The 25,818-nt window shown below is 44.3% G+C and overlaps 1 protein-coding gene across 6 annotated transcripts in view; it reads right to left on the bottom strand.

Moving 5' to 3' along the window:
• Nucleotides 1–25,818, bottom strand: part of BZW2 (basic leucine zipper and W2 domains 2) — a 94,182-nt gene that overhangs the window by 57,987 nt on the left and 10,377 nt on the right. Inside the window, exon 2 of one of the 6 annotated variants that reach the window (XM_039524436.1) lies at nucleotides 7,754–7,820. The exons of the other annotated variants lie outside the window; for them this stretch is intronic. The gene's annotated coding sequence lies outside the window, so the exon portion shown is untranslated. The remainder of the gene's footprint in view (nucleotides 1–7,753; nucleotides 7,821–25,818) is intronic. 6 annotated transcript variants of the gene reach the window in all.

Below are 25,818 nucleotides of genomic sequence, written 5' to 3'. Positions count from 1 at the left end.
TTTAACACACCCACATTTACACACAGACACCCTACCTCATTTTAGGCCCATTTGTTTATAGATGCTATAGAGAAGATTTATTCTACAGCAAGTCTCACTCATGCTACTGGTTTCAAAGCATACACTACACACCTATACTACATCACCTCCTCCTAGACTGAACAAAGTGAATTCTTGGTTTCACAGCTGGACAGATTCTATCAATTACAAATTACTGTACAGTTAATTGGTAGAATCTGCCAGTTAATTGGTTTTCTGTATCCAAGGAAATTAGTTTTTGAACAGCCCTCCCAACAATATGCTAGTGATATAATCTACTCCAATTTCTGAGATGTCTATTTTTTCCAGTTATAATTAGGGCTGTCAATTAATCACAGCTAGGGCATGTGATAAATGTAAAACAAATTCACAACTTTTTTTAAAAATTGAGTTAATAATCACGGTTTTAATCGCACTGTTAAACAATTATAGAATACAAATTTAAACATATAAATATTTTTGGATTTTTTCTACTTTTCAAATAGACTGATTTCAATTACAACACAGAATACAAAGTGTACAGTGCTAACTTTATATTATTGTTTATTACAAATATTTTCACTGTAAAAAAGATAAACAAAAGAAATAGTATTTTTCAATTCATCTCCTACAAATCCACTCAGTACTACTTCTTGTTCAGCCAATCGCTATGACAAACAACTCTGTTTACATTTACAGGAAATAATGCTGCCCGATTCTCATTTACAATGTCACCTGAAAATGAGAACAGGCATTCGCATGGCATGGTTGTAGCCGGTGTTGCAAGGTATTTCCATGCCAGATATGCTAAACACTTGTATGCCCCTTCATACTTTGACTTGCATGTTCTACAATTTCACATTGTTTTGTTTTTGAGTGCAGTTGTGTAAAAAAATAAATTCTACATTTGTAAGTTGCACTTTCATGATACAAAGATTGCACTACAGTACTTATGAGGTGAATTGAAAAATACTATTTATTTTGTTTATCTTTTTTAAAGTGAAAATATTTGTAATAAAAATATAAAGTGAGCACTGTACACTTTGTATTCTGTGTTGTAATTAAAATCAACATATTTGAAAACATATAAAAATATTTATAATATATTTAAATTGGTATTCTATAATTGTTTAACATTGCGATTAAAAAATAGTTGTGAATTAATTGTGATTATTTTTTAATTATTTAACAACTCTTATGATGTCACTAGCTGGCCCCTCTGTTGGTCATTCCAACAGTGTTTCACTTTTGTAACTCAGCAGATCAGTGTTTTCTAGTCCAGAACTATGATTTATCTGGAGTTAGGAAATGCCAGCACATCTGAGGGCTTGTCTACACTACAGGACTATTTCGAATCTACTTAAGTCGAATTTGTGGATTCGACCTTAATAAGTCGAATTTGTGTATCCATACTAAATACACAAATTTGAACTTGAGTCCACATTCACGGGCCAGCTTCGACTTTGGAAGCGGTGCACTGTGGGAAGCTATCCCACAGTTCCCGCACTCCCGCTGCCCATTGAATTAGGGATTTCCAATGCATGCTGGGGGAAAATGTGTCGCCATTGAACCGTCAATCCCGCCTCCCTCTCTTCCTTGAAAGCGCAGGCGGAAATCTGTTCGCGCTCTTCTCTGGTCGGTTACAGCGCCGGACGCCACAGCACTGCGAGCATGGAGCCCGCTGCGATCATCGCTGCACTTATGGCCGTTGTCAACTCCTCGCGACGTTATCGCCCACCTCTTCCACAGTCAGATGCTGAGAAACCGGGCGAGGAGGCTCCGCAGCACGGTGAGGAGAGTGGCGCAGACCTCTCAGAAAGCAGGGTACGCCGGGCAGTGGAGATCATGGTGGCAATGGGTCAAGTTCATGGTGTGGAACGGCGATTCTGGGCCCGGGAAACAAGCACAGACTGGTGGGACCGCATAGTGCTGCAGGTCTGGGATGACACAGAGTGGCTGCGAAACTTCAGGATGCGTAAGGACACTTTCCTTGAACTGTGTGACTTGCTGTCCCCTGCCCTGAAGCGCCAGGACACAAGGATGCGAGCAGCCCTGACTGTGCAGAAGCGAGTGGCCATAGCCCTCTGGAAACTTGCCACGCCAGACAGCTACCGGTCAGTAGCGAACCACTTTGGCGTGGGCAAATCTACCGTGGGGATTGCTGTCATTCAAGTAGCCCACGCAATCGTTGAGCAACTGCTCTCAAAGGTAGTGACTGTCGGAAATGTCCAGGTCATCATAGATGGCTTCGCCGCGATGGGATTCCCAAACTGCGGTGGGGCTATAGATGGGACTCACATCCCTATCCTGGCACCAGCCCACCAGGACATTAACCGAAAGGGCTACTTTTCAATGGTGCTGCAAGCTGTGGTGGACCATAGGGGACGTTTTACCAACATCAACGTCGGGTGGGCGGGCAAGGTTCATGACGCGCGTGTGTTCAGGAACTCTGGTCTGTTTAGACGCCTCCAGGCAGGCACTTTCTTCCCGGACCACAAAATAACGGTTGGGGATGTGCAGATGCCTACAGTGATCCTCGGGGACCCGGCCTACCCGCTAATGCCCTGGCTCATGAAGCCCTATACAGGCGCCTTGGACACTGAAAAGGAACTCTTCAACTACCGGCTGAGCAAGTGCAGAATGGTGGTGGTGTGCTTTCGGACGCCTCAAGGAGATGGCGGACCTTACTGACTCGCCGGACATCAGCGAAAGAATATCCCCGTAGTTATTGCTGCTTGCTGTGTGCTCCACAATCTCTGTGAGAGCAAGGGCGAGACCTTTTTGGCCGCTTGGGAGGTTGAGGCAAATCGCCTGGCTGCTGTTTATGATCAGCCAGACACCCGTGCTGAGAGAATATCCCAGCGGGAAGCGATATGCATCAGGGAGGCTTTGAAAGCGAGTTTCCTCGCAGAGCAGGGTAACCTGTGACTGTCCACTTGATTTTAAGAGAGCCTGATCATAAACCAAGTTTTCCCACTTCCCAAGGACGTTTTAAAACTAAGGACATGTTTTAGTAATTAATAATAAATCTTTCGTTGACTTTGCATTTCTGTTTATTCGTTGAAACATGGAAGCATTCTGTGCTGGTTAAGGTGTGCACTGATGGGTGGGTTTGCAGGAAGGGGCGAGGGGTGCCGTCCTTGGATAGGGGTTACCATGATGGCTGTGGGTTTGGGCGTTGGAAGGGGTGAGGGGTGTGGGGGAAGGGTGAGTATCTGCCCCTGGATGAGGTCTCTTTTTGGGGCTCGGGGCACCGGGGAGGATCGTGACTACGGTCCAAATGCATGTGAAGGGAAGCCTGCCTTTACATTCGGAGATGTCAGGCACCAGGACCCTACACATCAAGGAAAGACCCGGGCAGCATACACCACACACACTGTCCCTGGTGCCTAGTGCCTGCAGTCTGGGTGGGCCCTGCAGTTGACCCTGCCCCCAAGTCTGTACCCTGGTAATGTGGGCTATGCACTGTAATTAAAAATCCCCCCCCCCCACAAAGTCTTCTGACACGAGAAACGTGACGGAAACAGAGAGTAACAGCAAACCGCTTTTAATAATGTTATACACAGTGGGGGGTTGAAACTTGGATTTGGGACTGGGTGATCCTGTAAGGGAAGAACTTCTACAAATTTACAGCGAGAGGTGTCTTGTACATTAGCGCCTGCTGGTGCAGTGACAGTTCTCACGGCCCCTACCGCCTCCTTCTTGTCACTTTGGGTGAGGGGGACAGGACTTCTTGGCGTTGGAGGGCGGTTGCAGATGCACTGCAGGGGGCTCTCCTCCTGCCTGTGGTCTTGCAGAACATCTACAAGGCGCCGGAGCGTGTCCGCTTGCTCCTCATTAGACCAAGCAGCGCTTGAGTCGCCTGCTGGTCTTCCTGCCGCCACCTATCCTCCCGCTCCAGGTGTGTGCGATGCTGCTGACACAGGCTCTCCTCGACTGTCTCTGCTCTGCCGCCTCCGCTCTGGAGCTGGCCATCAGTTCCTGGAACATGTCGTCCCTTGTCTTTTCTTTCGGCGCCTAATCTGAGCCAGCCTCTGCAGGGGATGGCGGGCAGTCCGTGAAGGAGCCAAGCTGTGTGATGCAAAAGTAGGTGATTTCCTTGAACAAATACATGTTTGCCAACAGTAAACACAGTCTAGTCATTTTCAGTTAAGAAGACCAAACAGGGAACTAAGTCTCAGGAGATCTCGAACTAGTCCGAGATTTCGAATACGCCTCATTGGCGGCGCGATTGCACTGGATAGCGCATGCGAGGAGAGACAGCTGCATCCTCTTGCACAAAGTCCTGGTAAGCCTTACAGTACAGACTGCTTATCAGATAGTGCTTAGCTGTGCTCTCCTGCTGGAGGCAATGTGCAAAGCAGAAAAGATGAGCGTTATGCGGCATCTCCCGCCAGTGACCGCGAAAGACCCCTGTATGCTTTTCCTCTGAGGCCTGCAACACGTGGCTGTTAAGCGAGGGTCATTCTTATGCAAAGTAAAACTCTGTTAAGCGAGGGTCATTCTTATGCAAAGTAAAACTCTGTTAAGCGAGGGTCATTCTTATGCAAAGTAAAAGTCTACCATGCACAATAGTAACAGTACACTAATTCCACTAATTAGATGCAGCACTTCCACAACGACATCACCCTGAGGCGTGTCAGGCACACAGAGAGAGCGGATGTTAATAGAAGCCCTGCACAGACCAGGACCCTACGCTGCCATGCTCAGAGAGGCGATGGTCCCCTCTACCTGAGGATGGCATGGCGCGAAGAGTGTGCTTCAACGGAGCACCCAATAAAGCACCTCTCCCAAGAAACCTCTTGCTGAGGCTTTTCCAGCTGCTCTCTGAGAGCTTTTTTGAAATATCCCCAGAGGACTATTGCTCCATTGCTGTTTGTGTAGACCTGCTGTTTGTTTAGTTTCATATTTAAAAATGTTTATATAGTATTTCTATTTTTTATATAAATCCCTGTTTCTTAAAAAAATAAATGTTTCCCTGTTTGTAGCACTTACCGCCTGATCCTTCCCCTGATTCCGAGTCCTGGTTAACGGGCGGGGACGGTTGGTAGGGGATCTCTGTGAGGGTGATGAAGAGATCCTGGCTGTCAGGGAAAGCGGGAGTGGGTTCGATGTCGCCTGCGCCGTCCTCTAAAGACCCTTCCTCATCTTCCCCATCGCGAACAGGAGGGGGAACTGTCCCGTACACTATTCCGTCCTCGGAGTCCACCGTCACTGGTGGGGCACTGGTGGCAGACCCACCTAGAATGGCATGCAGTGCCTCGTAGAAGCGGCATGTCTGGGGTTGGCCCGAGCGTCCGCTTGCCGCTCTGACTTTTTGATACCCTTGTCTTAGGTCCTTCACTTTCACGCGGCACTGCATCGCATCCCGGCTGTATCCTTTGTCTTTCATGGCTTTAGAGAACTTCTCAAGGTCTGCCCGCTTGTTGGAGCGCAGCTCCGAGAGCACAGACTCCTCGCCCCACACAGCGATCAGATCCTGGACTTCCCGGTCACTCCATGCTGGGGACCTCTTTCTATTCTGGGATTGCCCGACTCCTCTGCTGGAGAGCTCTGCATCGTTGCAGGTGCTGCGGAGCTCGCCCCGATGTGCAACCAGAACGTCAGATTCAAACCGCCCAGACAGGAAAATGAATTCAAATTTTCGCGGGTCATTTCCTGTGTGGCTGGCCAGAGAATCCAAGCTCGGAATGCTGTCCAGAGCGTCAACAGAGTGGTGAACTGTGGGATAGCTCCCGGAGCTGCTAAGTTCGATTAGCATCCACACCAAGCCTAATTCGAGCTAGCAAGTGCGAATTTAGCGTTACTCCACCTGCCGGGGTGGAGTACCAAATTCGAACTAAAGAGCCCTCTAGTTCGAATTAAATGGCTTCCTGGTGTGGACGGTTGAGCGGTTAGTTCGAATTAACGCTGATAAATTCGAATTAAAGTCCTAGTGTAGACCAGGCCTGAGAGAGAAAGCATAAAGAGCCAGAAAAGTTTAGAGTCATGATTAGCTTTGCTGTCTTCAAGTTGTAACATAAGAAAAGACCCAACCAGCAGTTACAGTTTGCATACTGAGAATATCCTCTCTCTCAAAAAAACCCAAAAAACAAGCTACAGTTTTACCAGAAATTAAGAACATTTAAAGAAGGTACAGTTAAACTGCATCGCCAACCTTCTGGCAATGTACTTGCCTACTTAAGTCCCAGGCAGACTGCAAAGAGCTACATAAGGATCTCTCAAAACTGGGTGACTGGGCAACAAAATGGCAGATGAAAGTCAATGTGGATAAATGCAAAGTAATGCACATTGGAATACATAATCCCAACTATACATATAAAAAAATGGGGTCTAAATTAGCCGTTACCACTCAAGAAAGACATCTTGATTAGAGGTATGGAATGGCTGCCATATGAGGAGAGATTGATAAGACTGGGACTTCTGAGCTTGGAGAAAAGATGACTAAGGGGGGATATAATAGAGGTCTATAAAATCATGATTGGTGTGGAGAAAGTAAATCAGGAAGTGTTATTTCCTGCTCATAACACACAAAGTAGAGGTCAAATGAAATTAATAGACAGAGGGTTTAAAACAAACAAAAGAAAGTATTTTTTCATACAATGCACAGGCAACCTGTGGAACTCCTTGCCTGAGGATGTTGTGAAGACCAAGACTATAACAGGGCTCAAAAAAGAACTAGATAAATTCATGGAGGATAGGTCCATCAATGGCTATTAGCCAGGATAGGCAGGGACGGTATCCCTAGCCTTTGTTTGCCAGAAGCTGGGAATGGGCGACAAGGAATGGATCACTTGATGATTACCTATTATGTTCATTCCCTCTGGGGCACCTAGCATTGGCCACTGTCTGAAGACAGGATACTGAGCTAGATAGACCTTTGGTCTGACCCAGTATGGCCGTCCTTATGTTCTTACTTGCATTCTGTGACTTAAAATCAAGGATGGTGAATGAGATGGCACAGTGAAGCTTAGAAAGTGTTGTAGGAGCTGAGGCTCTCCAATGAGCAGAGTCCAGCAGTCTCTCTTGTGGAGTGCTCAGGAACTTCAGAGGAGGAGGTTGGAGAAAGACAGATATAGCCCTTTACCATCCGACAACATATCTAGATCACCAGTACATGCTTTCTACATGAAGTAGGCAGATAATACTGCCACCAGTGCCTGCAGGTTTTAAGTTTTCTAGCTAGTGACCGGCTAGATCTGACATATCTATTTTGTCTAACAACCAATCATTTGTGAAAGAGTTTGATGTGTACTAAAAAAAATAAATTAAAAAATCTGCATTTCCGTAAGTCTGCTACTAACAGTGGATTTTATGTTTGTGTTCTGCTAGTTGTCATAGTATCTCATTTGGTTGGGAAGAATGTTCTCTCATTGCAACAAACATGATGTTAGTTTCAAGAGGATACAGAAACCTTACAGCAGCCTGGGAAAGAAAACAAAGCTAACTATACAATACGCATTAATTAATCCTATTGTCACAACCCTTCAGAGCATAAATAAGCCAGCAGACTTGAATACATACACCTTAACTCCTTCGGTGAAAAAACACCAGCTTTCCTTTGGGGTAGCGGAATGGAAAGCCAGCCTGCCTTCCCCACAGTGCAGTAGATAAGACTTCCCAGCAGCTGTGCAGTCTTCTGTTTTTACATTAATTTCTACTACTGCACATTTTCCTTGTTGTGGGGGATGGGGAGGTCTTTTTTTTCCAATACTAAAAAACATTTTTCACATACCTGAAGCTTGACAATTAGATTTTAATATTGTTTTTCTGGACATCAAAGAGATGCCCTTTAATAGAACCTGGGAACAAACAGAACAAAACAAGACTTACCACTTGCAGTAAATTTAATCAAAGGTTCAGTACAACAGCAGTAACTCTTGAGTAGTTATTAGGAGGAGCATAGGATTTGCCTTGTTCTATATTTAGCTTTAAATGCATTGCCCTCTAATCTGCCCTAGTGAGGGCCAGCCTTTATAAGGTACTCACTAAAGCACTGGCCCAGGAGCAAAAGCACTTTCATTAGGAAATTGCAGAAGCACTAGCCTGAGCAAAACAGATTTAGCTCTTTAGAAATAATCTAACACCCATCCACAGTGCAGACGATGTAAGACACTGAAAGTCTGATTTCACAATTCTGTTATCAAATAAATAAAATGTATATGGATGAAAAGTTTCCAGTTAAAAAAGAAAAGAGTTTTGAAATTAAATTCTAACCATAAGGGAAAACTTTGTCAAGTGTTTTTTTAAAGCAACTCCTGTGTCAACACTATAGGGACTGCAGATAAAGAGCATACACATCTTGAATTTTAAATTGTATACAATGTGTTGCTCACAACAAAATGTACCTGTAATGTATAATGAGGCAACAAAACACTCAGGACCTTGAACTTTTACATAAGATCTCCATACTGAAATGAGCCATTTTCAGGAAGCTCAGTACCAAAGGATATGAGTGTTCTGTAATTCCAGATAGAAGAACTGTGATTGTCTCTGGGAGTAGAGAAGTATTGGGGAAAGGAGGAACACAGGAAGTAGTGACTTTTCAGCATGCCTCTCTCACCCAACTGGAGTTCCAAAAAAGTTAGGAGTGGCTGGGAAGAGATTGGGGCACACTTGTTCTTGATTCTCTCCTCATGACCCAAAAGATTTCTTTGTAGAAGTTAATGCTGCTAAGGGCAGTCTTGATTTCTGCTCCACATCCAAAAATACTTCCAAGACAGGAGAGTATATCAAATGCAGAGCTAGGCTGCCTGGGGCAGAGCAGGCTGGACAATATCACAGGGCAACCCATATCACATCCCAGAAGGGTTCCTATGGATCCTGGGGATAAGCAAAGACTGGAACCTATTCAAACTCATTTCCAAAATCCACTGAACAGTAAAAAAAATCTATAAGATGAACCTTGCCTAGTTCCTTGGGTTCTCTGTCCTCCCCCCATGCATGTTAGTATGGATGGCTCTGAAATGGCAGTAAGAACTCAGAACTTTCATAACTCTCTCTAGATCATGGGTGGGCAAACTTTTTGGCCCAAGGGCCACATCTGGGTTTGGAAATTGTATGGCAGGCCATGAATGCTCATGAAATTGTGGGTTGGGGTGCGGGAGGGAGGGAGGGGGAAGGCTCTGTCTGGGGGTCTGGGCTCTGGGGTGGGACTGAGGACGATGAGGGATTGGGGGTGCAGGAGCGTGCTCTGGGCTGGGACCAAGGGGTTTGGAGGGCATGAGGGGGATCAGGGTTGGGGCATGGGAGGGGGTCACGGGTGCAGGCTCCGGGCAACGCATACCTCCAGCAGCTCCCAGAAGCAGTGGCATGTCCCCCTATGACTCCTAAGCAGAGGCATGGCCAGGCATCTTTGCATGCTGCCCTGTTCGCAGGTGCCACCCCTGCAGCTCACATTGGCCACAATTCCTGGCCAATGAGAGCTGCCGGGGTGGCACTTGGGGCTGGGGCAGTGTGTGGAGCCCTCTGGCTGCCTCTGTGCATAGGAGCCGGAGGGAGAACATGCTGCTGCTTCTGGGAGCTGCGCAAAGTGGGGCAAGCCCTGGACCCTGCTCCCCAGCAGGAGCTCAAGGGCTGGATTAAAATGTCTGGAGGTCCGGATGCAGCCCCCGGGCCGTAGTTTGCCCACCCCTGCCCTAGATATATCTAGGACAGGTCTTTTGTTGCAAAATGAAATAGCATTAGTTGCTTACATTCTTCTGAAAACTGTGTGGGTTGAACTTGTGAAATTTATACTTTGCTGTCTCTTTAACCTATTTTGAGCTAACATCACATGGTGAAAGGGGCAAAAACAAACAGTTGTAGCTGTTTAGTAGTCTTTATAATTAGATACTGACAGCTGTACTCAAATGCCCTCATTGCCTTGAGCCTGCTTATGGGAGCCCTAAATTAACAAACAGTGACAGGCTAAATGGTTCAGATAAAAGAAAAGCAACAAGCTTGAACCAAAAACACAATCTGAGGTTTGGGGTGGGGAAGGGGGAAAGAGAGAGAGAGAGAGAGAGAAAACCAAAATCAAGAATTAACTTTTAGTTTGTCTAAAACCTTCATAGCTCTCTTCATTTTCTGTCAAAACTAGAAGCTGAAATATCTACACAAGCCTCAGTTCTTGCAAGATATCAAGCTTGGACTGAAAACAGGAAATATTGGAAACCTATTTCCATACCACATATTTTTAAAAGGCATTATTTTAGTCTAGTTATCTTAACAGAAGCTCTGAAGCATCCAAGATTCTCCAAACACTATTAATATGCCCAAGATCAAGTTATATACAACAGTTGGTCCACCGCAGTAAAAATTCACTATAATGACTACAGAAAAATCAATGCCAGGCATTGTCAAATGTGAGAGATTGCTTAAACTCTGCTGAGATTTTGTCTGTTTACACTGGGAATTTTAACAAAAAAGTTATCCCCTTTGGTAGGTTGCGACACTAGGTATAGACAGTCTTCTGGTTCCAGCTGTGGCGCTCAACACCATGTTGTGTAGACTTGTGCTGAGAACATTTGATTGCCACAATGCTAAAAGAGCTGCTGGAGCACCATTAGTACTAGGTTTCTCACTGGCACAGACATTAGCAAGAATTGGAATTCTTTCCCCAGTATAGACAAGACCTAGAAGGCATGAGTGCTCCACACCATCAAGTTACAGAGAAACAGAACCTCCCACCTATATCTTTAATTGGCCATCTTTAATCTGCATGCGGAAGATCAGATACCATGACTAGATTTCTGAGCCTCTCTATATATGGGGGGGCATAGCTCAGTGGTTTGAGCATTGGCCTGCTAAACTCAGGGTTGTGAGCTCAATCCTTGAGGGGGACATTTGGGGATTGGTCCTGCTTCAAGCAGGGGGTTGGACTAGATGATCTCCTGAGGTCCCTTCCAACCCTTATGATATACTTCCAAGAAATGTACTAAATGTCTGTAATCTCTCACCATCACCACAAAAGTCAAAGCAGCACCTTTTTTTGGTTCCAGCTCAGATTTTAAGAGCTAAACTACCAAGTATGAGCTCCAGGACTCCAGTGGCACAGAGTCACAGAATCATAGGACCAGAAGGGACCTTAAGAGGTCTTTTAGTCCAGTCCCCTGCACTCAAGTATTATCTAGATCAGTGGTCCCCAAAGTTTTAAGGTCACTCTCCCACTTACCCCATCTGCACCTCAGAGCCAGGAGCAGGGCACAGACTGCATATGGAGGCTGAGATGGGGGCCCGTTGGGGGTGGGGCAGGATCTGGGGCCAGAGTTGCATCCATCGGGGCCAAGGCTGAGGGTGGGGCTGGGAACAGAGCTGCGGCTGGGCCACAGTTGGGGGCAGAGGCTAGGGGTGATGAAAGGGAGCACCAGCAACCCCTCCAACCCCGACACACACACACATCCCAATTGGTGAAGGGGAGGGCAAAGATTCCCACCAGGGTGCTGTCCTGGGACCCTGCTGAAGTGCTTCATCTTCTAGATGGCTACATATCATCTCTGGCTAGTAGGTAACTGATGAGTTTGAAACGCCCCATCCCCGTGCTGGAAGCTAGAAGGATCTATTTTCTCCCTCTGTCCTCTCTTCCCAATTCTTGAGTCTCCTGACTATTGGACAGAACTGGGTTCTGCTATTGTCAGCAACACCACGCTGCTGGCTGGTATGAGAGAGTGGGGGCCTCTTCTACACTACCCATCTCTTCTGCTTTCTTAGGTCATTCTCCCCCGACAAATAGCTTTTAGTACTTGCCTCTACTTATGCTAGTTTTCTCCAGAAGTAGCAGAGTGAATGACATTTTTCCCAGTGTACTGCTGCAATTAATAGCACCAGTAAAACTTATCTGAGAGACTTCACAATTTCATTTTTCTGATACTTAAAGTTCTAAGCATCAGCAAAGGCAGTGGGGCTGTCCACTGACTCAAAAATACAGCAGTGTAGTAGTGGAAATCCTGTAGGTTTTCTTCAGAACGATAAAGAGCTAAAGCAGGGTTTCTCAAACAGGGGTCACTGCTTGTGCAGAGAAAGCCCCTGGAGGGCCGGGCCGGTTTGTTTACCTGCCACGTCTGCAGGTCTGGCCAATCGCGGCTCCCACTGGCCGCGGTTTGCTGCTCCAGGCCAATGGGAGCTGCTGGAAGTGGCGGCCAGTATGTCCCTTGGCCCGTGCCACTTCCAGCAGCCCCCATTGGCCTGGAACAGCGATTTAAAAAAAAGAGTCAAGTGTAGATTCTTACAGAAAACAATGCCTCCAACTGCCAGGGGAATTCCCTGCTTGTCATTATGTGGATTTTTCAGACACTAACCATACAGCAAGAACTCTAGTGGCAAATGATACTCCTCTAAGGGAATCTACCTTCCTGACTTCTCAGCGCAGCTCCTATCTGTCATGGAGAAAGAGGGGGGGGGCATTTTGTTAAACTATTCATTTATTCTGTATATATAGGTTTCTTACTTGACATAAATGTGTTGCCTACACTTTTACATGTTTATTTCATCAACTAAAACACACATACAGGAAACAGTTATTATTAACAGGCAAGATATTCATATTCTTTTACGCGGTGAAGGCCTCTGCTTTAATAAAAGCCAACTGCTATAAGCAGCAAATGCAAGTTTTGAGGAGGATTCTCTCCTTTTTTTGAGAAAATGTGCTAGATAAGGCAGACCACCAAGTTAACGTGTTTCTTTTTAACCTCAGGTTAATAAACCAGTTTTGGGAAACTGGAATTCTAATATTCCCTGGTTAAAAAGATACAGTGCAGGATGTAATCGGTAGTGATGTTGGATGTTATGCATATGTAGAAACTAACTCAGATACTCCAAAAATGTCAGTTCACATCAATTATGCTGTGAGCAATGTTCACTAGGAAAGAGAAACTCTACAACCAATTAATAACACTCCATATCTCATTACCAGTCTCCTAATCCCTGTGGCTATTTCTTCTCTCTCATGGTTGGTTAGTTACAATCCAGAAAAGATAGATATTTTCAGAGAGGCCAGTAACATTGGTGATATAGTTATTTCTAAAGTCCATGATATAAACCAGTAAATATTCAGATGCACAGAGACCACTTTATCAGACATACATAGAAAACAGTTTCTGTTTTCTAGGCAGTTATTGATATAATTCTGCTCAATACAAGCTGTAAATACATAAGCAATTTTGTGGCAGTCGTTCGGAAGTTGATGTGCAATCATTCAAAATGCAAACAGCAAAACAAAAATCTACATAAATGTGCTTTATGCCATCATGTGGCATAAAGCACCTGAATAATCAGCTAAAATCATCATTCTGGGCTCATTAGGTAAATATACTACCTGCAGTAGAGGTGGGCAAACTACAGCCCGCAGGCCACATCTGGCCCGTGGGCCTGTCCTGCCCGGCCCCCAAGCTCCTGGCCCAGGAGGCTAGCCCCAGGCCCCTCCCCTGTTGTTCCCTCTCCCCTGCAGCCTCAGCTCACCCCGCCACCAGCGCAATGCTCTGAGTGGCAGAGCTGTGAGCTCCTGGGGCAGTGCAGCTATGGAGCCCAGCCTGACCTGGTCTCTGTGCTGTGTAGTGGCAGTAGCATGGCTCGGCTCCAGTGGGGCAGCATGGCTGTAGCACCGCCAGCCACCAGTGCTCCAGGCAGCATGGTAAGGGAGCAGGGAGAGTTGGATAGAGGGCAGTTTGGGGTGGTGGTCAGGGGGGAAGAAGGGGTTGGATGGGGCAGCAGGGGGGCAGTCAGGGACAGGGGTTCTGAGAGCGGTCAGGGGACAGGGAGAAGGGGTAGTTGGATGGGGCAGGGTTCCTGGGGCGGGGCATCTAGGAACGGGGGGGTTGGATAGGGCAAGAGTCCTAGGGGGACAGATAGGAGGTGGAGGCCAGGCCACAACCCCCTCCCCTAACCGGCCCTCCATACAATTTACGAAACATGATGCAGCCCTCAGACCAAAAAGTTTGCCCGCCCCTCACCTACAGCATTAGAGCAAATATTACTCCACCATTTCTCAAATGCAGCCATCATGGATGCATGTAGCCACCGGGGGGGTTCCTGGGTGGGGGCGGGAGTATCAGCCTCTCCCCTTCCTCCCTGTTGCTCCTGTATGCACCGCCTCTCTAGAGACACAGGTGGGACACACACCACTTAAGAAGCAAGGTGAGAAGGCGAGTGATGAGATGAGCAGCGGGAGGGGGAGTAAGGAGGCAGGCAGGTGGGCTGGCGGGGGAGCTAGCTGCGAGTGGAGGGGGTGAGGAGGCGAGTGGGAAGGCAAGCGGCAGGGGGGTGAGGAGACGAATGGCGAAGCGAGCTATAGGGTGATGAGGTGGGCGGGCGGGCTAGCTGCGAGTGGGGGGGGGGTGAGGAGCCAAGCGGCAAGGCGAGCGGCGCCCTGGCAGAGGAGTAAGGAGGCGAGCAGTGAGGCAAGCAGCAGCATGATGAGGTGGGCATGGGGAGCTAGATGCAAGCGGGGGGGGCAAGGAGGTGAGTGACAGGCAGACAGGGGGTGAAGCAAGCAGCGAGGCAAGTGGCAGGGAGACGAGGTGGGCCTGACTATGAGTGGGGGAGTGGGGAGGTGAGTGGTGAGCCACCAGCAAGTGGAGGTTCTTGCAGCGGGCTGGGGTGAGCGACACCATAGGCGAGTAGCAAGTGGGAGAGTGAGGAGGGATACAGGAGCTGGGCATGGGATGAGGAGGTGAACGGTGGGTGTATGGGCATCAGGTAGAGCCCCCTTTTGGAGAGGCTAGCCCCCGACTTCACCCCTTCTGCCCATGCCAGCTGGAGCCCTGAGACCCCCTCCACTTTGAGCCACAAGCGCCCTCCCTCCGTGGCCAGAGGAGCCCAGGCTGGCTGAAGCCCCGAGACACCCACCCACACACATACACCCCTGCCTGGAGGAGCCCCGGGCTGGCTGAAGCCCAGAGCACCCCAAGGAGCCCAGGGCCAGCCACAGCCACAGTTGTCCCTTCCCTCCCCAGACCCAAGCTACCCAGAGATGTTTTTCATTATTATTTGGACTTCTATTATGTCAAAAGCATTTTTAAATTTACTTCAGAATTGTTATATAGACAACCACTTTTACTAAAAAAGCAAAAGAAACGATAATAAAAAAGACAAGAACATGCAAAGCACCTTATTTGTGTTTCTATTCTCTTAGGTTCAGTAACGAATAGTGACAACTGTGTAGGATTTTTATTATGCAGTCTGCAAAAAAAGTCCATAAATAAATATATGTGCATTAGTTTATTAACTTTAGGAAAAATAATTTTAGGGAAAAGTGTCAGTGCGGCCACCAGCAAGAGTTGGTGGTCGCACTTTGAGGCCACCAAAAAATTTGTTGTGAGAACCCCTGTATTCGGCACAGTGCTAACATTTGCTGGTCACCTGCTCACCTAACAAAGCAATTTCACCATGATCATTTAGATGGCAAGTAGCCCATAGGAGTCTATATTCTAAAAGGAACATTGGTGGAGGGAAAAAAGGGGGTTAAAAACAGATGGAAGAAAAAGGAGATTGTGCACAAACAATGAAGACATATCTTTGGATATTACTTTTAACAGTGATTAAAGGGTGTCTCAACTCAAAGCTTATCTAGTTGATATAGAGAATCCAAAATTCAGAATTACACAAATACCTAGCTCATGCCCATTTTGGAATTAAAATAATTAAATAAAACAAACATGGTGGTGAGGTTGTTCCTTTTTCCACCAATAGGTATGTTATGATGTAGTGCTGAGGATGAAGATACCAGTGTATGAAGGGACAATAATGAAGACAGGTCATCACTTTGAAAAATTTCAGATCTAGGATTATAAAATTCTTCTCCTGGTGTGGACAGTCATTTGAAAAATTGTGGAAAGAATTCAGTGAAATCAATTTGCCTCAGAAATGCCTTGACTGTGGTGGCGGGGGAAAGCACACATTTCACCTCTGTTTGGCATCAATTAGTTGCTGTGAAAATTCTGATGTCATAATTGTAAGCTTGACTTTAGGTGGAGAACAAACAGCAGGAGTATATGAAATCAAACAAAGATTCTCCTTTCACAAAAGTATTTACCATTATAAAGAGTGAGTGAAGAGGAATACATTATTCTAATCAGAACGGACCAAAATCTACTTACAGTGGAGTGAATTCCAACTAACTCCACTGACTTCAGTGAATTACATAGGGTTTACACTGGTGTAACTGAGCAGAATTTGAGTCAACATTTCCCCCTTTAAGAAAGCCAACCTAAACTAGAGGTTCTCTCACCAGGACAAATACAAGTAATACACTGACCTGGGCCAGTCATCTTGATTCACCACAAGACTCAACATTCAGGTTTATAATATTCCAAACTGAATGCTGTCACAAGTAATGAATACTTTTTTTGTGCATTTGTGACTTCAAGCAACAGCCTTTTGGTAGCAGAAATATAAAACTATAGGACATATATTATGCCAGTAACTTACCCAGCCTCTGGAGTGGATAAAAACCTCAAAATTCTCATCTTCTCAGAGATTTCTCATCTATTAAAATTGGATTCAGACCTCTTCCTTTTCTCCACCACCTTCCTCCCACAAGCAAAATCCTTCAGCAAGGCAGTTGATTTTGCATATACAAAACTGCCTTTTGGAATAGGAGTTTTCAATGTGAAAAGTGCACTGCTGGGGCTCCTGGAGTGTTCTTGGTGTCAGTAATACAGAATCTGGACCTCATTATAGCAGAATCTCTTGGTTTGAAAAAGTTACTCAAGGAAGAGTTCATTTTTACAGATGTCTTAAAAAAATGTCTGTTAGTAAAATGTCAATAAAAGTAAAACATATGCCTTAAGAAATGTATACTTGTTTAACCGTCTGCACGTGAGTAGTCCCAACAGAAGTGAGTAACTCACTGAAGTCAATGCAGTTAGTCTGAGTTTACCCCAAGGTAAACAGATTTTGGTTCATTCTGATTAGAATCATTTCTGTGTTCCTCTTCACTCTTTATAGTAACTATTTTCACAAAAGCAGAATCTTTATTTGATTTAATCAGCTCCCGCTGTTTATTTCCCACCTGAAGTCAATTTTATATTATTGACATCAGAATTTCCACAGCAACCAGTTGATGTCAAACAGAGGGTTATCACTTCAGCTAAGGATTAAGCAGCAGGAGCAAACTATAAAGACAAAAAAGACCTTGTTTTCATGCATATGCATTCTGTAAGAAAAATTAATATAGAAGACAATGTATATATAAAGTTAGATATGCTTTTAACCAATATTTATTTCAAATTTTTCCATGATGCAGCAAAATCCAAAAAATACCTTTCATGAAAAGATTGTAAAACAATGGTATAAGAAAAGATACAATTTCTATCAAGAATACTTTCAGTAAGGTTCTGATATACATAACATTTTCTGAAATGAAGGTTTGCAACAGAAGAGACACTGTGTTGGTATAGGAAATGCCAAGACGACGCAGACTTTTGGTGGATCCCCAACATGTTTGATTATCTGCTTTTCTATGCTGTGCGTGACAGATTGTTCCTTGTGTTATTTTTCCTGCGGTATATGGAACTAAATTTTCAACAACAACCACAAAAACATATAAAATATTACACTTTCCCTGTAAAATTTTAAACTTGAATAATCCAGTTTCCATTTATTAATCTCTTCCCACACTACAGAAGGCATTTTTCTGTTGGCCTAATAACACCATCTCCCCAAATGGCATTAGCTTCCCCAACAGAAGCACTCAGCTGTGTTTGCACTAGGAATTTGGCTGGCAAGGGTATGTCAGCTAAAGGGTGTGGTTTTTTTTTGTTTGCTTGCTTTTAAACACCTCTGACTGACATAACTATTCGAACAAAACTTTGTAGTTATACCTATCCTAAGTTTAAACAGCACTACAAGTGATAGGAACAGACAAATAAAAGAGAGGATGAGGGCGACAATGGATGAAATCATGCATTAGCTTTGCTTTATTACCCATGAATCTGATCGATATTTGTGAAAAGCAGAACTATTTATTATTTTAATTGTAAATACAATCAGATCATACATTTTGCACATGTATAGTACATTAATGTGACAAATTTCAGGTTGAGAAATAGTTTTATACTTTAAAGTCAAAATAAAATAACAGTGTAAACCTTAAGAGCTAGAAAGCAGAGTGATTAGCATGTCCCTTCTCTAATTTGTATCCACTTTTCTGTATTACTGACATGCAGTAACACTGCAATCAGATTAAAAACAAAGCCAACTGAGTTGTGGCATAGTGTGCTGGATCACTTTAAAAATACTGTTTGGGTTCTCCAGAACTGTATGAACACACACACACACAACTACCACTATTTCACCTACACAAGTGGGAGCCCTACTATAGGCAAGACTGGAGCATGGTTACTTGATGTGGTGGCAAAAATGCCATAAACTGTCAAAGGCTAAAGCCTCGTCTACAGAAGAGCTCCCACCACATTAACACCAGCACAACATCAGTGGGAAATTGTGGAGTAAAATTCCCTAGCATAGCCTGCATTGTGAATTTAAAGATGACATACTGTTTCACTTCACTTATGGTACTGTGGGGCCGTTGATTATCCATATTGTTAAGAAATTTCATCCCTAGTAGAATGCCTTATTCGGTAAGAAATTACACTGTTACAATCTAAATTGAATGTCAGTATTGAGTCCATTTATTTTTTTAAATTACTTGAAAATTTTCTATAGGAACAGTACGATGTGGCAGCAGGTTTTCAGGTATGAAATCAGCAAAATAATGGGGCACTTAGATTGGTTTGTGGTTGTGTGTGGGGCTTGTTTTTTTATTAGTGTTTATTCAAATCCCAATAAAAACTCTTTAGGTTGCATCTACTTGAAGTCTGTAATGACAACAACTCACGTGTGCCAGTTGTTCCTATTTTTATTGCACATTCTTGCTACCATGAGTACTCAGTTAAATCCTACCATACACCCACCCCATCAGTCCAAAAATTATTCATAGACCAAGGAATTTCAGCACAGTTAAAAGGTGTGTGCCATTTTTTCTACCCACATCGATGGTGTTTGTAACATTCAAATGTTGTCAAGATCTATCAACCAACAGTAAATTGCAGCCACTGGGTACAGAATGAAAGAGTCAAAAGGGACACAACACAATGGAAAACAAAACAGTGTCCCTGGGAAAATGTTAAATGCTGCAACTATGCTTCAATCAACTTGGACTACTTTGGTGTTTATCATCCCAAGACTGAAAAATGTATTAGGGCTAAATAATCTGTCCAAACTCAAAAGACAGAAAAATAAAATAAAACTGTCAGCTGGGGTTTTCACAAATGGGGGATGGAGATGGGACTAAACTGTTCATTTGAGAGTTATTCTCCGAAGATACCACTGTGGAAGTAGAGAAAGAACTGACAGAGATTTGTAGGGGATCTTAATGCATGACAGTCTCTGTTAGCAAGAGTTAGGCTAGCTGTAACCCTACTAACGTGAAATTTGTAGAAGAGGGGATGGTGTGAGGCGAGTGGGAAAGAACTGTGTGAGAAGTTGTTGCGACCTTGTGTCGATAATGAAGAATGTAGACTGGCATCTAAATAGAAGTGAGAAAAATAAGATATCAGGATGGCCTATGTATAAACAAAATGCAGCTGTTGCTTATTATTGTATGTAACAAAAAGTATAAATGCTGGCTGTAAATTGTTTACCTGTTGAGAGACCTGCCTGAGACTGGGGCAACCCTGTGTCTTAGGGCACTCCCTCCCTCTATGCAATTGCTTGAGAATAAATAAAGTATTTGATTTTGCTGCACTCAAACAAAAAGTGAGAACTGAGTTTTTCTCCGACACCACCAAAGGGGGCGGGGAAAGAGAACTGTTTAGTACCAAACAATTTCAAAGCCATGTATGGGTCATAGCTTAACACAAGACAGTGAGAGAAAGAATAAGTCATTTACTGACAATGTCGTCTCTTGCAGCAGTGAGATGGGGAAGTGGATACCTGCACAGTTCCAGTGCTTCAGCTACCTGACTCCACTAAAGAAGGGAGTAGGTTTGGTTCTAGAAAACTACTAAATAAAACACTGTCACTAGAACACAGAACTTATGGGCAGGGTCCCATGCCACAGAAACACAATTTGCCACATAACTGTTCTTCAGCATGAGCTTTTGCTTTTAAGTTATATCTTACATTTAAGGTTGTGAAGAAAGCCTCCCCTCCCAAACGTGAACCAAAACGTAGTTTTTCCATGTGTACAGACTGAAAAAGTGTTTGAGAAGTGTGAATCACTGAATTCATCTAAGTTGTGTTATTTCTGAAGCCTAATTATGTCAGTCTAAAATGTCAAGATTACTAGCTATGTCACTGCTAATCATTTTAGCAGATAATCAACTACTGTAATTATCTTAGTCGTAAAACACATCTCAACCCTTCTTGTGTGTGAAAAGACTTAAGTCACCTACTCAGATGCTTAGATCTCCAGTTTACCCCCCAACAATTTCTAGATAGCTACACGTGTATAGTTATTAATTATCTATATAAAAATTTGCAGCACACTGAAAATAAAAAAAATAGAGGCAGAGTAAGAGAAATGAACAATACAATCATTAACAGTAAAACAGTCAATTTTATATTAATTTCAGTAAATATCTTCATTTTTTAGTTTACCTGAATCATTCATACAATGTCCAGTCTGCCATATTGGAAAGCTAAAGAAATCCTGTTCCACTTACCGCCTGATACGCTGGGCTTTGACTATAAACATGAAGTCACCAATAACCTTCTCCCACACACCTGCAGAGGTCTAGAACTGTGTAGGTAGGGCTACCAATTTCTCCCCCTTTTCCCTTGTCTCCTCTGAACAGATTATGTATTTGATATTGTCTATTTGCCATGTTCCTGGAGTTTACCTTTACTGTCAACTAGAAGAACCACTAAGTATAAACGCCACTAATCTGTCTCCACATCTTTCCCATTTTTCTAAGGTTTTGCTGCATGACCTCTCTGTTCCTAAGGTTTTCACTGCATGACTTTCCCAACCCTAATTCTTTCTGCTGGCCAAGCATGGTTGGAGCTAATTCTTTCTTCTTTTATAGCATGGTTGGAGCTAACAAGATCCATCTGCTAGCATGACTCATCACTTAATTATAATGCACCTTTATGCAAGACTCAACGATCTGTCATCAGGATTACTCAGTTCAGGAGACCTACGTTCCTAGGCATAGACCTAACGTAGATCATCCTGTTGCAATGAATTTAAAGATGTTCACTGTGTGAAAGTCCTTTTTAAAAAGAATTTCCAACTGCCAAAGCTCTATGAAGCATAGAAACAAATGGCTGCCTGTAAGCAAGATTTCTATCATGTGGTAAGAATCAATACCAATTATTTTTCCTGGCAGAGTTTTCCTGTGTTCTTGGGAACTAAAAATCAACAGAAGAGTAATACAACATGTAAAAACTTTCACCAAGAGCTTCCTATGTAACATATAAATAAAAGTTACTATACGAGAAGAGCATATCCTCTGCTGGATTGGGAACAAATTGAACTAGAGAAATTTGAAACATTGTATACCTACAAATCACCAGCTTTCTTGCACATCTCATCTAGCTAGCCTATCACCTAATTATATTTAGGGTGTAGTAAGATGAGGCCCTGAAACAAACTCTTGTGTCAGAGGCCTAGTCTGAGGCCTAAAAGCTTGAAGCCTGAACCAAAGTACTTCCAGGCATTACTAAGCAAAAGCTGGGCTGTGAGCCAGAGGCAGGCCTCACTCACAGAACTGGTGAGAAGAGGAACTTGTGCCAAGATGACATCAGGACACTTCACAGACATAACAAGGAACAGGCAGGTGCATCTTAAAGACAGGACAGCATGATGGATAGATCTGTTTGTCTGGAATAACATGATCAAAGGGGAGACAGCACCCTAATTAGCCAAGGGGCTGAACCTATTACGTCAGGAGGGATGAGCAATCTGTCCTGTAACTGTATAAAAGTAGGTCCCGGAGTGCGCATCTTTGTCCAGCCTAGGGGGCAGTGGAAAGTCCTGCCACTGACTGAGCTGTGTCCATTGCCAGGGGGCACATATTCGTAGTATGTCCTGTAGAGTCTATAGGAAACTATTACTGTGCTTCGTTTGACAATAAACTTGGCTCAGGTTCCTTCGTACCTTACTAGAGTCTGTGGTCTTTGGGGGTTCTCTCGGGGTTTGCTGTGTCTGCTGTCTGTGCAGAGCCAGGACAGCACACAGAGGGAACACGCACGCAGCCGACTGTTATCAGCGAACAAGAGCAGAGCACCACACCACACCGGTAGCTACTGACAACATAGGGTATGGTACAACAAATTTAGAAGTGTCCTTAGACATCACAGAACTGGAATATAGTCCACACACACTCCAGGGAGAACAAATAATTTTTTTTCATTTGTCAACTTATTTCCAATGTGGCACTATTACTGGATATTTCAGTTGCCTTTGGATGGATAATCAGTATTTCCAGAATAATGAAAAACAACTAACAAATTGGGGAAGAAATCTTATTTTTCAGTGATCACTTAAGCATTCAAGCAAATTGTATCTCTACCCAAGCCCACGTTTAAAATATTCGCCCACATCAACCCTGAGATGAAATGTATGGCATCTCTGACATCTCAGTATGGAACTGTTCTTATTTGTAGGCTCTAACAGTGACACACACATAGATGACAGTTTATTGCCTTCAGTGCAGCACAAATAAGGGTCCTTAAATCTGAGCAAGCAGAATGAAAATTCTATGAACAAGCTGAGAAAACATCAAAAGTAAAGAGGCAAGACGAGCTTGATAATCACTCAGTGCACAAAGCAATCCTAAATAGTCATATATAAAGGTGGACAGAAAGCTGGCTAGATCATCAGGCTCAACAGCTAGTGATCAACAGCTCGATGTCTAGCTGGCAGGTGGTATCAAGCAGCGTGCCCCAGGGGTCTGTCCTGGAGCCGGTTTTGTTAAACATCTTCATTAATAATCTGGATGACAGAATGGATTGCCCCTCAGCAAGTTCGCGAATGACACTAAGCTGGGGGAAGAGGTAGATAAACTGGAGGGTAGGAATAGGGTCCAGACTGACCTAGACAAACTGGAGGATTGGGCTAAAAGAAATCTAACGAGGTTCAACAAGGACAAGTGCAGAGTCCTGCACTTAGGATGGAAGAATCCCATGCACTTCTACAGGCTGGGGACCGACTGGCTAAGCGGCCATTCTGCAGAAAAGGACCTGGGGATTACGAGAAGCTGGATATGAGTCAATAGTGTGCCCTTATTGCCAAGAAGGCTAACAGCATAGTGGGCTGCATTAGTAGGAGCATTGCCAGCAGATAGAGAGAAGTGATTATTCTCCTCTATTTGGCATTGGTGAGGCCACATCTGGAGTATTGCGTCCAGTTTTGGGGCCCCCACTACAGAAAGGATGTGGACAAATTGGAGAGAGTCCAGCAGGGACAACAAAAATGATTAGAGGGCAGGGGCACATGACCTATGAGGAGAGGCTAAGGGAACTGGGCTTATTTAGTCTGCAGAAGAGAAGAGTGAGGGGAGATTTGATAGCAGCCTTCAACTACCTTAAGGGGGGTTCCCAGGTTGTTCTCAGTGGAGGCAGATGACAAAACAAGGAGCAATGGTTTCAAGTTTCAGAGGGGGAGGTCTAGGTTGGCTATTAGGGAAAACTATTTCACAAGGAGGGTGGTGAAGCACTGGAATGGGTTACCTAGAGAAGTGGTGGAATCTCCATCGTTAGAGGTTTTTAAGACCTGGCTTAACAAAGCCCTGGCTGGCATGATTTAGTTGGGGTTGGTCCTGCTTTGAGCAGGGGGTTGGACTAGATGACCTCCTGAGGTCTCTTCCAACCTTAATCTTCTATGATTTAGGACCTGATCAAGAAAAATAAACAGTTACTTACCTGTACAGTAACAGCTGTTCTTCGAGATGGGTTGCACACCTATACATTCCACTGTAGATGTATGTGCACCCAATTCACTCCACTCACAGACTTTTCCCAGTTGTACCAGTAGACAATGTATGTGCCCCCTTTTTCCTCATGAGCCAAACCAAAGGCATTTTTACCTTGTGATCCACTATGACCCCCAGATCACTTTCTGCAGTATATGCATGGACAGAGCTATGTAGGTATATGCAAAGGTTCTGGTATGTCTGTACTCTGCACGCCTAAGCAGTCGCTCACCCGTTTACCTGCTATTTATATCTGTGCTAGTCAGGCGTGCAGTCGCTGTACAATACATGCCACTATAAGCACAGACATAGCCTTAGACCTAGATGAGATAACAGATTTCTAATAACAAGAATGCTGTTCTGGATACAGGACTTCACTCTTTCTCAAACTAGTAATCAACCAGGTAGGGAAAAATTTGAATTCCTAGACAGCATAGATGGCCCACCACCACCATTTTGTGAATATCCTTGGGGATGAGGAGAGACTGAAGGGCAGGACTGTACACTAGTAGTGCATACCATTTATTATGAATCAAAGAAGCTTTCACTGGACAGATGAACCGTCATGTGAAAGTAAGTGTCCTGCAGGTCGAGGGCAGAATATCCAGCATCCAGGGAAGGGATAATAAAAGCAAGGGTTACCATCCTAAACTTGATTTTTTTGACAAATCAATTCAGCATTCTTAAGTCCAGAATGGACCAAAGACCATTTCTTTCTGTGAATCAGGAAGCAGGCAGAGAAACTTTCCCCTCTGTGTTGGTAAGGAACTTCCTCTATTGCTCCCAATACTAACAAAAAATGGGACTTCTTGATGTCAAAACAATCTCATAAGACAGGTCCCTGGAAAGGGACAGGGAGGGAGGTAAATGTGTATCCCTACTTTACTATGCTGAGCACCCAATTTGTCCAATGTAATCTCTGTCCACACACTAAGGGTATGTCTTCACTAGCAAAATTAAAGTGCTGCTACGGCAGCGCTTTAACGTGGCTGTGTAGTGGCGGCACCAGCGTTGGGAGAGAGCTCTTCCAGCACTATAAAGAAACCCAACACCATGAGGGGAGTAGCTCCCAGCACTGGAAGAGCAGCTCCCAGCACTGGTGAACTGTCTACAGTGCTGAAACTTGCAGCACTCAGGGGGGTGTTTTTTCAAACTCCTGAGTGAGAAAGTTGCAGCACTGTAAAGTAGTAGTGTAGATAAGGCCTAAAAGAGAGAGGTCTCCCAAATGTGGGGGACGAGGGGTGTGATGCAAGAGATGAGACAATTGGTATATTGTCCGCAACAAATGTATCAAAACACTATTCAAAAGTCACCAAAGAATGGAGAGATTCGCCGCTACAGAGGATGCCTAAGGGCAATGTTTAGAAGGTCTGTCTTCTATGGGGCTCCTGAAGCCTCTGCTGGTAGTAACACCTGTACTGCATTTGTGGCTTACACTGCTTCCTCTTTGTTACTAGAGTGTATACACACAGAGATCACAGTGTTTCACAACTATCTTTCAACATATGTATTGCATCATCAGTCTTCTGGGAAGAACAATTTAGCATTTTCAAATGGTAGACCTTCTATTGTGTTTTGCAGCTCTCTTGGAAAGCCAGAGGCCTGCAATCAAGAACAGTGTCTCATTGAAATGGCTGTAGCCATAGAACAAGACACAGTATCGGACACGTCAATCACTGCTCGTGGAGAGATGTGCAAGCAATGAGATGACATTTCAAAATTGTGGCCAAAAACAAATCCCTGTGTTGTGAATGGCCTGTGAATTTTGAAATTGCTGACCAGTTAATAATTGGACAACAATGCTAGAAAATTTGATATCCTCATATGAAGGCTATGGTGGTATATGCCTTTCCGACATACAGGTCCAGTCTCCTATAATTTGTATCTTTCAGGGTGGCCTAGGGTG

The sequence above is a fragment of the Mauremys reevesii genome, linkage group 2, assembly GCF_016161935.1.
Source record: "Mauremys reevesii isolate NIE-2019 linkage group 2, ASM1616193v1, whole genome shotgun sequence".
Lineage (NCBI taxonomy): Eukaryota > Metazoa > Chordata > Testudines > Geoemydidae > Mauremys > Mauremys reevesii.
The sequence above is the reverse complement of the archived record's forward strand: the minus strand, read 5'-3'. Positions and strand labels throughout refer to the sequence as shown.